The 16697-nt window shown below is 47.5% G+C and overlaps 1 long non-coding RNA gene across 1 annotated transcript; it reads left to right on the forward strand.

The window, feature by feature from the left end:
* Positions 1-1813: 1813 nt before the first annotated feature.
* Positions 1814-15137, forward strand: LOC129666152 (uncharacterized). The gene is made up of 4 exons (XR_008718490.1): positions 1814-1999; positions 2290-2404; positions 12787-12824; positions 14486-15137. It is a non-coding gene; the product is annotated as an uncharacterized LOC129666152 (long non-coding RNA).
* Positions 15138-16697: the final 1560 nt, after the last annotated feature.

The following is a 16697-nucleotide window of genomic DNA, read 5'->3' on the forward strand; positions in this document are numbered from 1 at the left end:
CATTAACCAAGTCCACCCACATATAGCTGTGTGTATGCAACATATGTACCTCACCCACACATGCATGTAACTGTACATACAGATACAAAAAAATGTGTGCCTGAACCCAGCATGGTGCCACAAGCCTGTAATCCTATCACTTGGGAGGCTAAGGTCAAGGGTCAGGAGTTAAAAACCAGTTTGGGTTGCAAAGCAAGACCTTATCTCAAAAACAGAGCAATGTGGGGGTGTTGGGTGTATCTCACCAGTAGAATATTAAAGTTCAAATTATGACCCCACCACCAAAACCAAAATAACAAAGTGTGTGCCTGTCACTAGCCTCAATGGAAAAAAAAAAAAAAAAAAGCAAATAGAGAAATAAAATGGATTAAAAAAAATGAAATACTCTGGATTTCTCTGAACTCATCTCTGAGACTGTGACACCCCTGCACCCGGGAATAGTAAGCCCTATACATGCAGAGGGTCCAGCCTCCCATGGGTAGTCTTGAAGACAGCTAACTTTCAGCTGTTACTGAAGGCAGTAGCAGAGGAAGAAGCCAATGTTAACAGCTCGTGAAACTGAAAGTCCCGTCACACGTCTGATCTTCACCTCACCAGCCGGTCCATAGAAGCCCCCAGCTCAAGGTCAGTAATCAGTCAGCCTGCAGTGTTTGCGAGCCCAGGAGGGGGTGTTCTGCCACCTTAAGGTGGTCAGGACTGAGACAGACTCCGGGTTTGGCCTCAGAGGAGCTGCAGGGCAGGGCTGAGCCAGCCAAGGAGTATGGAAAGTAGGATGCGGTGGGGCTAGCCAGGGGTTTGCAATAAGGAGATTGGCACTCAGGAGAGCTGAATTCTGATAGGGACCATCTGGTCAGGGTGCCAGCAAACACTGGCGGCTGTCCCAGGTGTCCTCCACGGTTCTCTCTTCCAACCCACGCCTGGGCCTGGCCCTTCTGGTTTTGCCCTCATTGTCTTTCAGCACAGCTCTAGGCTCTCATCTGACTGGTACGGAGGTTCCCCCACACCCCCAGTACTGTTACCAGGCAGTCCAGCCTAAGGATCCAGGCCGGCCATCAGCCTGTGGGAACCTCCACTGTCTCCCTAGGTGTTAGTTTCTGTTAACTGGACAAACCTGGGAAAAGGGACTCTCACATGGCCTCCATCAGAACGGCCTGTGGGCTTGTCTTAATTGATGTAGGAGGACCCCTATCTCTAGGCAAATGGGCCCGAGCTATATCAGAAATCAAGCTGAGCAAGGCAGTAATCAGCATTCCTCCACGGTCTCTGCTTCAGTTCCTGACTCCAGTTTCCAGCTTGAGCTCCTGTCTTGGCTTCCCTCCATAATTGACATTAACACCCCGACCCCGCCAGGTTGCTTTTGGTCAGTGTACGTTCGCAGCACGAGGACAGCTAACCAGGACCGCAGGAAATGTGCCTGGGCGTTGACATCAACCCGCAGCTCGGGTTGTAGCTCTGTGTCCCCACACACTTCCTATTGCATACTAGACCCTCTACCTGAAGAGGGGACAGCGCTGTCGCGGGGACCGAAGAAAACCTAAGCACTCACAGCGCGCCCCGCCCAGGGTGCAGAGAGCGAGCTACGGCACGCAAGAGCGGAGCAAAGGACGGAGGCCTGAAGGCCGCTGCATTGCTCCGCCTCTCTCTTGCCACGTGACCGGGCTGGCCAATCCCTGCGCGGGGCGGTCCGGCTGCCCCCGAGGCTCTGTTTTCCGGGTCCTCGGGCCGCAGAGATACCGGCCAGCAGGGGGCGTCACGAGGCCGCGGCACGGCCATGCGCGCATTCGAAGTGACGCGTCCGCCGGCTCCTGCCGCCGCAGTCGGCCCGCCTCGTTCGAGTTTGCGCGCGGCGCGGACACTGGGGACGAGGCTTCCCGGCTGCGAGGCAGCTTGAGGTTGAGGACGCGAAGACGGCTGGGCCGCACACCTGTCCGTCCTCAGCTGGCCATGGCCCTGCTCTGGACGGGTGCCCTTTGAGGCCAGCCCTCACCTCTGAAAATGAGTGCGTCTCAGCGTTCAGTGAAGGGACCCGTGCTGAGCACGGCTTTGGGGGACAGGGTCAGAAAGGAGTGGGTTCGGAGAGCCACACGTCCTGGAGGCCATGGCTGGTCACGAATGGGAACTGGCGGGGACTTCTCTGGATCATGGCTGCCATCTTGCAAGAAGCTCGGAAAGTCGTGCAGAGTCACCTCAACTTTCCTTTACTTTAGTATAATTTGTATTTCAGTTCCTTCTCCCCTGACTAGTTCAACTCTTTGTTTATATTTTTTAAAAATATGTATTTTCTTTTAGGTGCATGGGTGTTTTACCTGCATGTCTGCATCATGTGCTTCGCAGGGCCTGTGGAGGCCAGAAAGATGATGTTGGATCCCCGGAATTGGACTTACAGACGCTTGTGAGACAACACGTAGGTGCTGGGAATCAAACCCTGGCTCTCTGCAAGAGCAACAAGTACCCTTAACGTCAGAGCCATCCCTCTAGCCCCATTATCAGTCTATTTTTAATTGATTTATCCCTTCTCTTTTAGCCTCTCTTTTTCCTCCCTACATGTTTTATTTTTATATATGTGTCTGCTTGTTTTTGTGTGCGCGTGGGTTCAGGTGCCTGTGGATTTCAGACAAGGGTTTCTGACCCCTTGGAGCTGAAGTTAGAGGGGTTGGGAGCTGCACGGTGTGCTGGGAATGGAACTGGGGTCCTCTGCAGCAGGAGCAAGTGCTCTCACAGTGATCCACCTCTCCGCACCTATTGCTGCTTTTGACAGGTCTCTGCTCTGTAGGGAAGTTCACCTGTGATCCTCCTGCCCCTGCCTCCAGAGTGCTGTCACCACACTGCCTCTATTTACTTCGAATTGGCTATTTGTTTTTGTTTGGTTTTAGTTTTTTCTTTTTCAAGACAGAGTTTCCCTGTGAAGCCCTGTCCTGGCTCACTCTGGCTGGTCTCGAACTCAAAGATCTACCTGCCTCTGCCTCCCAAGTGCCAGGATTAAAAGCGTGGGCCACCACTATCCAGCCTTTCTTTCTCTCTTAGATTTATTTTTTATTTATATAGCATTCTGCCAGCATGTGTGCCTGCAGCACCAGAAGAGGGCACCAGATCTCAGTATAGGTGGTTGCTGGGAAGAGCAGCCAGAGCTCTTAACCTCTGAGCCATCTCGCCAGCTCCCTTACTTCTTTCTTTCTTAAGCTTTATTTTTATTTTTTTATCTTAATTTTCTTCTGTTTTATTGGTTTGTTTTGTTGATTTTTCCCCTTGTCAAGTTAGATATTTAGTTTCATTCATCCTTATTAGTAAGTATCAAAAGCTATGTATTTCCCTCTGAATACTGCCTTAGTTGTACACCTTAGGTTTTGTGTAATATTCCAATTGTTGTTTTCTAGATATTCTGAGATTTCACTTGATTTCCCATCTGTTGCAATAGTAATATAATAGGTTTAAAATTTGCAGGTTGTAAGGTCTTTCAGTTTTTAATTCTGTCATCAATTTCTGATTTGATTTCCTTAGTGATTAGAGAGTAGTCTTGTCTATTTTCTGTAATTTTTATTTTTTAAAAACTGCATTTATGGCTAGTAGTATGGCTCAGCGGGTAAAGGTGCTGGCTGAGAAGCTTGATAATCTGAGTTCAATCCCTGGAAGCCACATGAAGGTGGAAGGAGAGAGTCACGTGCACAGGGTTGATCTCTGACCTCTACCCAAGTGCCATGGCTCACGTGTGTACACAGGGTGCACACACACAATAAGTCAATCAGCTGTGGTTCTCAGGAATGGCTTACTGTGTGGTCCATGTTTGGGAAGGTTCATCTGCAATCGTGTAATCTTTTTAAGTTTTGTTTGTGTGTGTGTGTGTGTGTGTTTGTACACGCCTGTGGCAGCCAGAAGTCTTCACCAGATCCTCTGGAGCTGGGGTTATGGGTGTTTGTGAGCTGCCCCAATATGAGCGAGCAGCAGGAAGCCTACCTAACCACTGAGCCATTCTCCCAGCCCACTGATGTAGTCTTTAATTTTTTTTTTTAACTGGTTGTGATGGTACACGCTTTTAGTCCCAGCACTTGGGATGTAGAGGCAGGAAGATCTCTGTGACTTTGAGGCCAGCCTGGTCTCCACAGGACAGCCAGGGCCACATAGGGGTCACTGTCTTTAAAAAGGTATTTTTTTTTACATTTAAAAACATTATTATTTACTGCTTCTATATGTGTTCATATAGCAGCCAGAACATGACTTTCAGGAGTATGGAGGGCCTGTGGATAGAGCTCCATGTTTTCATGCTTGATGGAAGTGCCTTTGCTCACTGAACCACCTAGTGTGCAGTCTTGTTTTGAAAAAACATTTAGCGAGGTATGGTGGCTGAAACACCAACATGTATATACATATACATACATACATACACAGGCACACACACACACGCACACATATATTTATTTAATGATGGGGGCCCATACACATGCCACAGCACTCAACGTGAAAGGGTCAGAGGAAAACATGTCAGAACGAGTGGTCTCTTTCTACCGTTCAGGTCACAGAGGTAGAACTCAGGTCTCAGGTTTTACAATGAGCTATTCTACCTGTTAAGCCTCCTTGCTGGCCATCATGCAGTCTTTTTATTAGAACAGAGGCTCTTATTGATGAAAATTGTTTGAAATAATAACATTACCAGCACTAAGGGAGACAGAAGTAGGTGGATCTCTGTGAGTTTGAGGCCAGCCTGGTCTACAAAGCGAGTCCAGAACAGCCAAGGCTACACCCTGTCTTGGGGGAAAAAAAATACATTAATAGGTAATTTCTAATCTTATTTTTAAATTTTTACTATTTTTATTTATTTAATGTGTGTGTAGTACTCATGCCACAGTGTATGTGTGGAGGCCAGAGGACAGCTTGAAGGGGTTGGTTCTCCTTCCACCACACAGGTCCCAGGGATGGGATCTGTCTTGGGAGGCTTCTAGGCAATTGCCCCTATGTAATGAACCATCTTCCTGGCCTTCTGATGTTATTTTTTGTGTAGCTAATCTTTGAGGGGTTAATTAAAGCTCTTACTATGGGCGTTGCTGTATTCCACCCCCACCCCCAACGCCTGTGTTCTTTTTGCTATCTGATCACAGCTGCTGTGCTCTTTGTCACATGGTAGAGGCATCACATCCCCTTGGCCATTTGAGGTCATCTTGATCACAAAGGCTTATCCTGGCTGCACGTGACTTCTGCCTTCTGTTTGTTCACATCTGCCTGGTGTCTCTCACTCCAGACTTCTTTTCTCTCCTTCTCAGTCTTCCTCTTTAGGAGCATCTATGGCTGCCCATTGTAGTCACATGTGACTAGCTGCTGAATTATTTGACTGAGAAATTTGCTTACTCTGGATGCATCTCTTTCCTTCTGACATCTTGGTGATTGCATTTATATTCTTTCTTTCTTTTTAGTTTTCAGAGGCAGTTTTTTCCAATATGCCTTGTTTTAATGAGCACATGGTTCTTTGACTTGGCATCGTTATGCGTTGGTTTTGAAATAGTTTGTTGATACTATCTGACAGGACTTACTGAACTGTTCCTTTCCTTGGGGTGACTCCGTTACCAGGGAGCTGGCTCCATTCTCCCCCAGTTTCTGTTCCTGTAATGTCCCTACAGCAATGTTGCAAGTGCCACCACTTGCTAGTACGACACCAGCATATTAGGAGACCAGGTGGATGGGTGTTTGTCTGCATGTTTGTGCATCATGTTCATACCCGACACCCCAGGAGGCTAGAAAAGGCATTAGAACTCTGGAAACTGGAGTTAAAGATGCTTGTGAGCCACCCAGTGGATGCTCGGAATCAAACAGGTCCTCGGGAAGAGCAGCCAGTGCTCTTAACCACCGGAGCCGTCTCGCCAGCCCCATCCTTAGTGTGTTTTTTGCCAAGGCAAACATCCTGGAGCTGAAGATGGAATTGACAACTGCAGCTTCTGCTTTGGTACAAATTCACCCCAGCTACCCTTGGAAAGAGCCCCGAAAAACAAAGTTCCTAAAATTCTTAATCCTTTGTTTCCCTAGAGTATCTGTGATTCCAATTTCAAGCAGTCATCATACTTAGGTTTTTGTACTTAGATCTGCCTTCTCTCCTTTCCTCCATCCTTCCTACAATGGAGTTTAAAGGAAGATGTCAGGGCACAGTTCCTTAATTTCATACCATGCATGCAACTGGCAAATATGGTTATCTATCATGTGTCCTTGCATCTAAGATGTAGTGCTGGGTTTCTTGCTTGTTTTTTGTTTTTGTTTTGTTTTTTTGTTTGTTTGTTTTGTTTTTGGTTGTTGCTGGGTATAGTTTTTAAATATTTATTTTATTTCTATTTACTTATGTATGTATGCCTGCCCTTGGAGGCCAGAAGAGGGCACCAGCTCTCCTGAGCTGGAGTTGCCTGTGGTTGTGAGCTACCTGATGGTGCTGGGAGCTGAGCCCTCGTCCCCATAAAGAGCAGCAAGACTCTTAACCACTGGGCACACTCAGGAGCACTCCTCAGGCCCTTGTCTGGTGCTTGAGGTGGGGTCTCTGTACACCTGCTCTTCTGCTGTTCTCACACTGGGGGTTCTCTTCTCCTGCTTCAGTTTCCAGTACTGGCATTACAGGTGTGCCCGGCTTTAAGATTCTCACTGTAGGAAGTAGTGTGATAGCGTAGCAGGTAAAGACACTTGTGTGGAACCCGTCCACCTGAATTGGACCCCTGGAAACCCATACACATGCACACACACCATACATACACATACCACACATACACACACACACCAACCACACCACACCATACATATACAAACCACACACATACACATAACACATTAATTAAATAAATACAAATGCACACACACCACATGCATATATACATACACATACACGACACATACAGCACACTAAATCAGTAAGTTAAAACGCACAAATGTACACTCTTGTACACCACACACACACAGAGTAAAATAAATTTAAGAGTCCCATTTTAAGGTTCCCCACAGATGAAGTGATGTCTTTCTGACTGACAATGAAGCTGTTTTATCCCACAGCCCCTGAGTTGGAATTAGAAGGCATTATCATTTGCTTCCTGCCAGGCCTTTCCCTGCCCAGGCAGTGAGGCCAACCAGTGGGGTCCCTGCCCTCCACTAGGTCCCCAGAGGAAGTATTTTCTGCATTTGCTATCCTGTCAGCTGGGTGGGAGGTGGAGCCTCCAGTCCAATCAGCACAGGCTCACTGAGTAGGTGGATGGCTTCAGACCTGCCCAGCCATTTCCTCCTCCAGTACTTTCTGCAAACCTGGGCATGGCTGGCACATGCTCAAAAACAAACCATATTTTATATCATCTCATTAAAACATTCCCTCAGGGATGGAGAGATGGCTGTGCAGTTAAGGGCACTGACTGCTCTTTCAGGGACCTGGGTTCAATTCCTAGTACCCACATGGCAGTTCACAACTGTCTGTGACTCTAAGAGCTGGCACCCTCAGACAGATACATGCAGGCTAAACACCAATGCACATAAAGTAAAAATAAATAATTAAAAAAAATTCCCTGGAGGTAGGTAAGTTACACCCTGCCGACAGTATGGTTGCCTCAGTAAGACCTGCATGATGGCAATACTAACAGACATGCTTATAAGAAAGGGAGAACTCTCCCAGGGCCCCACCCTTAGACAAAGAACCACAGGCAATGATGGATGCTGAAAGATGGAGAAATAGTCTTCCCAGGGATGAGTCCCAGAACTTGGTCATCCAGCACCAAGGGGGCAGCCTGAAGTACGTGTTCATGTGGAGACCAAGCCTTCACCAACATTCCTCCCCTTTGCCCTTTGACCAGGGATGTCACCTTCCATCCGGCTTTCCCTGCAGGAGGCCCTCCCTGTTCTCTGATTCATTCCAGACATTACCTACTTCTCGAGAATATCAGTTCTGCTACTCCTCTGTGGCTCTGCCTCAGCCTGGCCCAGCCAGGAGGCTGTGGCACCACTCTTATTTCTGCCTCTTCTCATGAAATTGGAGAGTTAGCACAGCTACTTCCCATCTTTCCGGAAAGATCTTTAGCGTTTTTATAGTTACAAACTAGGGATGCCCATGGCTGCATTTGGATGACCACCCTCAGCTCAGCAGAGAAGTCCAGCCTGCCTGTGAGAGGCTCAAACACGGACCTATTCCCAGTGGCATGTCAGCACATTAGCTTATATCTTATCCACAAAGATGCCATCTGCAGTTCTGCCCAGTTCCAGCAATGGCCAGTCCTCAGGAATGCCACCAGACCCCATGCAGGGCAACCACTGTTTGGATGTTTGCCACCGCAGCTAACTCCTTCATCTAAGTGGAATCACATGCCCCCTTCAGATGTGGCTCTTTAGTAATGTTAACCCTGTAGGCCATCGTACTAACCACAGAAATATCTGCATCCCTCTTGCCCCCCTGTGCGCAGTCTAGCACAGGGCACGTGATTGGTTAACAGAGAATAACAGTAGAGGGAACTTGACACATCAGATTTTTCACACTAGAGTGAGAAGTGTGTGTCATCTATTGTTGAAAAGGCATTGAGAGTTGGAATTCAGGACAGCAAGAGTGCCAACACAGGCCTTGATGGCTTTGGTCACAGCAGTCTGGCTTGCCTTGTTCCTGGCAGTGGTCTGAGGTTACCTAGGGTCAGTGGCTATGATTCTCCTATGCAGCCATCTCCCTGTAACCTTTTGTCCATATAGGTCTGTCACCTGGACCCCCTTTCCTGTGCCTGAGGTTGGCTGTAGGCTGATGCTAGGAGGCTGCCCTTGGACTCAGTCTTCCAGGAAGAAAGCATCCCTTAGTCCTGTTCCAGAGCCCAGAGAGAAATCTCCCAGCTCGCCAAGGCTGTTAGGGGCCATGGCTCATACTGTGAAGGCAGAGAGACTACTATTTTCCTAGAGAAAAGGGTCCTTAAGCTGAAAAATATATATATATAAAAAAAATAGTCCTGGACCTTCGAGATGGCTCAGGGAGTAAAGATGCTTGCCACCAAGTCTCCAGGACTTTGATGGGGTAGAAGAGAACCGACCCCACAAGCTGTCTTCTGGCTTTTATGAACTGTGGCACACCCATTCCCCTTCTACCTATCTGCAAATAATAAGAGTCCTATTTACAAAACCTCATCCCTGTATGGAGCAGGCTGAGGCAGCAGCGTCTGGAGCTGATGCTGATTGGAATAGACCCTAATAATTGGGGGAAAAAACTGATTAGATACTTTTTATGTTTCCAGTGATTCATAATTGCAAAACTCAGAGAATAAGCAATAAAATCCCTGCCACACAACCCCAAACCCCAAGCTATAGGCTTGAGATGCCCTTTTAGGTTTTGTAAACCTTGGCTCACACACAAGTATGCAGGAAGACAAATACGCAGCCACCTACACAGCATGAGAACACACAGAATCAATACACTTGGACACACTTGGGCTATATGCACAGGCAGTTGGAGCAGCCATGGATTTTTTTTTTATTAATTGTTATTTTTTTATATTAATCACAGATTTTTTACTTTGTATCCCAGCCATTGCCCCCTGCCTCGTTCCCTCCCAGCCCCACCTTCTCTCCCTCATCTCCTCCCATGCCCCTTTCCAAGTCCACTGCTAGGGGAGGTCCTCCTCCCCTTCCATCTGACCCTAGCTTATCAGGTATCTTCAGGACTGGCTGCCATGTCCTCCTCTGTGGTCTAGCAAGACTGTTCCTCCCTCAGGTGGGGGGAGGGTAAAGGAGCCAGTCATTGAGTTCATGTCAGAAATAGTCCCTGTTCCCCTTAGTAGGGAAACCCACTTGGTTACTGAGCTGCCATGGGCTACATCTGAGCAGGGATTCTAGGTTATATCCTTATATGGCCCTTGGTTGGAGAAACAGTCTCATAGAGGGCCCCTGTGCCCTCATATATTTTATCCTTGTGGAGCTCTTGTCCTCTCTAGGTCATACTATCTTCCCCTTCTTTCATATGATTCCCTGCACTCTGCCAAAGGTTTGGTTATGAGTCTCTGCATCTGCTTTGATACACTGCTAGGTAGAGGGATTTCTGTACATTTTATCTGCACTGATTTGCTCTGAGAGATGGTATTACAAACCTCAGCTCCTAGCACACCTACTCCTGTCACCTCCTGACTCATCCCCCCTCCCCTACACTGAAGGGGTTGCTGTCAACCTAAGCTCTCCAGACTGGTGACTAGCTGCCCTGGGCTTGTGGGCATGGGGCATGACCCAGTTACAGACCTCAAGAAATGTCCTGAGTGTGAGCAGAAAGCTGAGAGTGGAGAAGGTTGAACAATGGGGCAGGACCCAACTGATGACGTTTTCCTGAGGACAATGGCTGAGGCACATTAGGTGCTTCCCCTGGGACATACCTCACAAGGGGCCCGTGTCTCAGGAAGCATCTCAGGAGGTGGCAGGCCTGCGATTTGCCCTACAAGGTTGAACCCTGACTGTACGGAAAGAGGACAGGATGGAACAGGTAGAGAGGGAGGCTGTACCACCTGACCTGCCTCAGTGTGTGGAGTGTTAATCCTGGGCTTAGGCTGGCCATACTCAAGCCAGTGGCACTATCAAAGAACATTCCAGAGCCTTGACTGGGTAAATTGCCTTCACCTGACAGAGCCCCTTGTAATGGACTACAGAGGAGAAACACAAGTGGACATAGCTATAAGTTGCCGCATTAATCAATATACTCTAGAAAAGAACCCGGAACTCAAGTCAATTACAATCCCTCGCCAGGGTTGAAAGTGTGTTAGGAGTATGCTACATATCTGCCCACTCCACCCCGATACTTGCACTGTCTCAGGATACTGCCCCCCCGATACTCACTCTGTCAAGCTGGCAACCATATTTTGGGGCAACGCAAAGTTATAGTTAAGTGCAACTCGTGTACAGAGTCATGACATTTGCATGTGTCCAAGGGGAAGGAAGCTTGTGATGATTTGAACCATAAATGTCCCCCCAAATCTCCTTTGCTGGAAGACCTGGTTGCCAGGAAGGAGGGCTTTAGGAAGGGAATGGAGTCATGAGAGCTCTGATGTCATTCATGGATTAAGACAATGTTGGAGTCATACTTTTAAAAATATTTTTATTCATTCTTTGATACTTCATACATGTATACAGATCCTATCCACTTTCAAGCCAACTCTCCCAAGGCTTCCCCCAACATGCCCTCCCCCGCCTCTCTCTGTAACCCAGAGCCCAGGTGGTGCTGCCCACTGGATGCTGACTGGTCATGTTGGCATGATCTTGTGCAGGTTACTATAGCTTTAGTGAACTCATGAGTGCAAGGGCCCTGTCATGTCCAGAACACAGCATTTCACAACATTCTTTCTCTTCCTCTGGCTCTTACATTTCTTTCTGTCCCCTCTTCCACGATTCTCCCTCAGCCTTGGGCAGGGTTGGGGTGAGGGTTTGGCACAGATGTTCCATTTAGGGCTAAGCACCTCTTTTAGTATTACTATTGCTGCGATGCAACATCATGGCCAAAAGCAAGATAGGAGGAGGGGCTTTATTTGGCTTATACTTCCACGTCACTGTTCATCAGTGAAGGAAGTCAGGACAGGAACTCAAGCAGGGCAGGAACCTGGAGGCAGGAACTGATGCAGAGGCCATGGAGGGGTGCTACTTACTGGCTTGCTCCTCATGGCTTGCTCAGTCTGCTTTCTTAAAGAACCCAGGACCACCAGCCCAGGGATGGCCCCACCCACCATGGTCTGGGCCCTCCCACATCAGTTGCTATTTAAGAAAATGCCCTACAGCCAGATGATAAGGAGGCATTTTTTTATTTTGTGAGTGTTTCAAGACAGGGTTTCTTTGTGTAGTCCTGGCTGTCCTGGGACTCACTCTGTAGACCAGGCTGGCCTCAGAACTCAGAGATTCACCTGCCTCTGCCTCTGAGTGCTGGGATTAAAGGCGTGAGCCACCACTGCCTGGCACTTTGACCAGTTATTACTTTCCACATTGACCGCTGCCCACTGCAGAGAAAAGCTTTTCTGGCCAAGGCCAAGAATGGCACTAACCGATGGCTATGAACAGAAACATTTAGAAGGCAGTTTGACGACATGTCCCTTTAGCAAAACAGCCCTAGCGGTTTCACTCTCAGGGTCTACAGCCACCCCCTGAACCATGGCCCTTTGACCAGTTTCATAGTACTAGGCAGGAATGGATGTCCATCTGGGGGAAGGGTGGAGACAAGACGGAGGGCCTAGCTGGAGGTGGTGGGTCCCTGGGAGCATGTCTCCGAGGCCATATCTTGTTTCTAGCCACTTTTAGTTTCCCAGCCACCACAGGAAAGCCTTCTTCCCGCCTTGATGTTCAGCCTCATTTCAGGCCCACGGCACTGCCTGCAGCTTACGGACTGGAATCTTCCAGACTGCGAGACCAAACACACGCTCCCGGGGCTTGTCTTCTCAGTTATTTGTCACCACCACCTCAAACGGGCAGTGCGTGGTGGTCACAGTCAGGGCCACGGGGTGGGAGGGAGCACTAGGGATGTGTGAGGTGGACATATCCAACCAGCAGGAAAGGGAAGGTGGACAGGAAGGAGGGCACATGATAAAAGCAGTGACATCAGTGAATTCTTGCCTGAGCACGGGGAGCAGTACGTAAGTCATACTGCCCTGGGAAAATGGGATAAGGTGCTTCTGCTTAGAAGAGGGCAGGACTGCCTTAGGATCCGGGATGTGCAGGCAGCAGTAAGCTCAGGGAACACCCAAACATTCCTGATACCACAGTCAGAGAGGCAGTAAGCACTCACGTCCAGGATGGCAGAGCCTGAGTTGAGACTGGAACACCCTTTCTAAGTGGATGCTTTCTGTCCTCCAGGTACTTCTAGCCTTGACGTGGTCATGGGATGTTCCAAGGTACGCCCTCTCCGTTGGCCACTTGGCCCAGCGGCTGACATACACACACCTAGAAGGACATTAAAGGAGCACCTGCTCGGTGTGGTTTGAGCCTCTATAGAGCTTTTCTTAGAGAGAGTAAAGGCTACGGTAAGTCAGTTTCTAGGCAGCAGCAGTTGGAAGATTACGTTGAGTTTGTCAGTGAGGAAGGCGCTGTCACATGATCCCAAGCACGTCTGGAAGGCATTGACCTGAGTCCCCAGTACGGGTGCCAAATGGATGTCCTCGGGAGAGAATCTATAAAACAATGCCACAGCTATGCTCTTAGAGCAAGGTAGCCCCGAAGTAGCTCATGTGCTAGGGCTGTGTGAGAGCAAAGCTGTCACGGGACATTCCAATAGAGCTGAAGGCATACTATGGCCAGGAGAAATATGTTCTGGAGATTGACATTGCAGCTAGTGACACTTCCACTGAGCTCCATCTCCAGCCTGGACCAGTCATTTTAACACACACCAGACCCTGTCAGCTAGGAGCCTGCAAGGTCCTGCTTCATCACCAATTTAGAATGTCAAAGTCTTTCATTTAAACTTAACATTCCATGCAATTAGAGCACTCATATACATAAATGCATTTTTAAAAACCTTTTAAAAATTGCTTTCTAAGCTGGACAGTGGTGGCCCACACCTTTAATCCCAGCACTTGAGAGGCAGAGGCAGGCTGATCTCTGTGAGTTCAAGGCCAGCCTGGTCTACAAAGTGAGTCTAGGACAGCCAGGGCTACACAGATAAACCCTGTCTTGAAAAAACAACCCCCCCAAAAAAAACTTTCTAAAAAAAAAAACTTAGTATTTAATGTGTTCACTGATCCATATTTTTCTTGTTACATATTTGGTGAGTTATTATAAGAAAGAAGAAAATGGGCTCATTTTTAAAAGTCCTTAAAGACTGCTTACGTCCAGTGGCAGTTGAGCAGAAAACACTGGTCTCTGGGCACAGTCACACACAACACTCTGCTAGTCCAGTGCCTCCCAAGAAGCAGTGAGAAAGAAAAAAAAAAAAAAAAAAGACCTAAAAGGCATGACTGTCCTGGTTACTCAGCCAGCAGAAGGAGAAAGAGACCTGCACCGAGGTACAATAAAATAAAAATTACAAAAACCGCAAAAGCCCGACTTCTGTGCTTGGTCAGCTCACCCACTATCCCGAGCTTTGCAAAACTGTAAAACTGCCTCGGTGTCATCCTCTGACTCTCCAGTGCCCTTCCTAAGCAGGGAGTCACAGGACTGGCCGTGCATGCCTTTAATTCCAGCACCCAGGGGGCAGGGACAGGAGAATCTCCCTGAGTTCCAGGCCTGTTGAAGTTACATAGTGAGGTCCTGACTCCAAAAGCAACAGCAACACAAAGATGTACGAGGCATTATATATTCCATATACGGTATCAGGCTTTTAGATTCCTGAAGCCAGGGCTGGCAGGAAAGGGTCCTGAATGTCAAGGTTGTCAAATGGGAGGACTAGGCTGGGATTAGAAAGAAGACAAAAGCAATAATTGAAACCAGAAGGTCTTGAATAAACTGATGTCTATGCCAAGCAAGTTTATTAAGAAGTACAGCATCTTTTTTTTTGTTTGTTCGTTTGTTGTTGTTCTGTTTTTTTGTGACCCAGCTGAATCTTATCTGGGGTTTACAGGGGGATATGGCCAAGGTCAGCAGAAGTCAGAAAGCAAGGAGAACACAAGCTGCCTCAGACACAGCCGCCTTAGGGCTGACAACCACAGCCCAGGAGGTCCCCAGACACTGCAGCCACGTCTCCTCAGAAGCTCTGGCTCTGTCATCAGTCCAGCCTTGCCACTTCTGTTCCTGGACAACCGCAAACCTTTCACCATGGCCTCTAAGAAAGCCTTGGGTCAGTCTGGCTCCCAACACAGGGCTGTTGTTTGCCTCAAGCTAAGGATCACCGGATGGGTGAGTTCTGCCTGTGGCAGTTTCCATATCAGGTTCATACCACTTTCTGAAAGAACACACAGGAAACCAGGCACCTGGCAAAGGAACTAGACCGGTGAGAGGAGAGCCACCAATTTCCACCAATCCCATTGGGGCCCCACTGCCAATAAAAGATGAAAACAAATGCAGGACCACATTCAGGGATTCCAGAAGCTTCGCCTCTGGTGTCTGAATAGCCATAAGGCAGCGTTGGTGCTCTCAGAGGAGGGCAGGGCTTCTGCGACCAACCATCTCAGGTTGCCTTCATTGCTACAGTTCACCCTTGGTTCGTGTCCACTCCTCTGACCCAAGGGCTGGAGCAATACTTGCTGCAGATCCAAGAGGACCTGAATCTGAATCCCAGTCACCCACATGAAGAGCTGGGTGCAGCTGCACCTGTGCCTGTAACCCCAGCGCTGTAAACAGCAGACAGGAAGATCTGCTGGTACTTGCTGACTACCAGCGTGGCTGAGCTCCATGAAAGAATTACTATGGGCAGAACTCCAGGGTATTCAGTGTAGCCAGGTCACCTTGTTGAGAGACTTTCATACAACTTATCTCTTTTCTTTGTTTCTTTCTGTCTGTCTGTCTGCCTTTCCTTTTCTTTTTCTTTTTTTTTTTTTTTTTTTGAGACAGGATTTCTCTGTGTACCTCTGGCTGTCCTGGAACTCCCTCTCTCTGTAGACCATGCTGGCCTCCAACTCAGAGATCCACTTGCCTCTGCCTCCTGAGTGCTGGGATTAAAGGTGTGCACCACCACTGCCTGACTTCCATACAATTTCTTAGTTCTAGTTATTGGAGGACAGGCTGGCATGAGTGACTTAAAATTTTTGGGTTTCATGTGTGTGTATGTGTGTGTAGTATTTTAATCTTTTACTAAATATTCTCTGCAAGCATTATATCTTTCTTTTTTCTTTTTGGTTTTTTGAGATAGGTTCTAATGCCAAATGCTGGGATTAAAGGCATGTGGCACCACCGCCCAGCTTCAAAACACTATTTCTATCCTGGATCTAAATTATAAAATAAACAAATAAGATTAAGGGCCAGGTGTGGTGGCACATGCCTTTATTCCAGACAGATCTCTGAGTTCCAGGCTACCCCGGTCTACAGAGCTACACCTAGGACAATCTGGGCGATTACACAGAGAAACCCTGTTTCGGGAAATAAAACAAAACAAACAAACAAAACCCACCAACAACAACAAGCTTAGAAAGAGAAAAAGTGGGAAAAAAGCTGAATATAGACAAAAGTGTGTGAAAAAAATAAAATTATATTACCCAGAGTTTATAAACATAGTAAGACTGTAATTTGAAACCTGTGCTTCTGAAATGAAAGCTTATTCAGTTATTTTTAGCAACAATCTGGCTCAAACACCCACTTCCCCAGGCAGTGTTGGTACATGCCTTTAATCACAATGCTCTAGGAGGCAAAGACTCCCAGATCTCTTTGAGTTCGAGGCCAGCCTGGTCTACAGAGTGAGTTCTAGGACAGCCAGGGATACACAGAGAAACCATCTCTAAAAACAAACAAACAAAAATCAAGAAGACCTGCTTAAAATACTTTCAAAATGGAGCTATGTTTATCTATAAGTTTCTTCTCAAGCTGTGCTCCTAATTCTTTCATTTTTTTTTTTGTAAATTTTTTTTTTTTTTAATTTTTATCCAGCTAGGTATGGTGGCACAGGCCTTTAATTCCTGCATTTGGAAGGCAGAGGTAGGTGAATCTTGGTGAATCAAAGGCCAACCTGGCCTAAAAAGTGAGTTCCAGGACAACCAGGGCTATACAGAGAGACCCTATCTCAAAAAAGTTTTTATATACAGCAACTTTAAAAAACTTTTTTTTAAATGTAGATCATGTATCCTCCCACCTCCCTACCTGCCCAACTTTATGTTCTTTCTCTTTTTTAAAAAAACAAAACA

This window comes from Psammomys obesus, unplaced genomic scaffold (genome assembly GCF_907164565.1).
Source record: "Psammomys obesus unplaced genomic scaffold, mPsaObe1.curated_primary_1811, whole genome shotgun sequence".
NCBI lineage: Eukaryota > Metazoa > Chordata > Mammalia > Rodentia > Muridae > Psammomys > Psammomys obesus.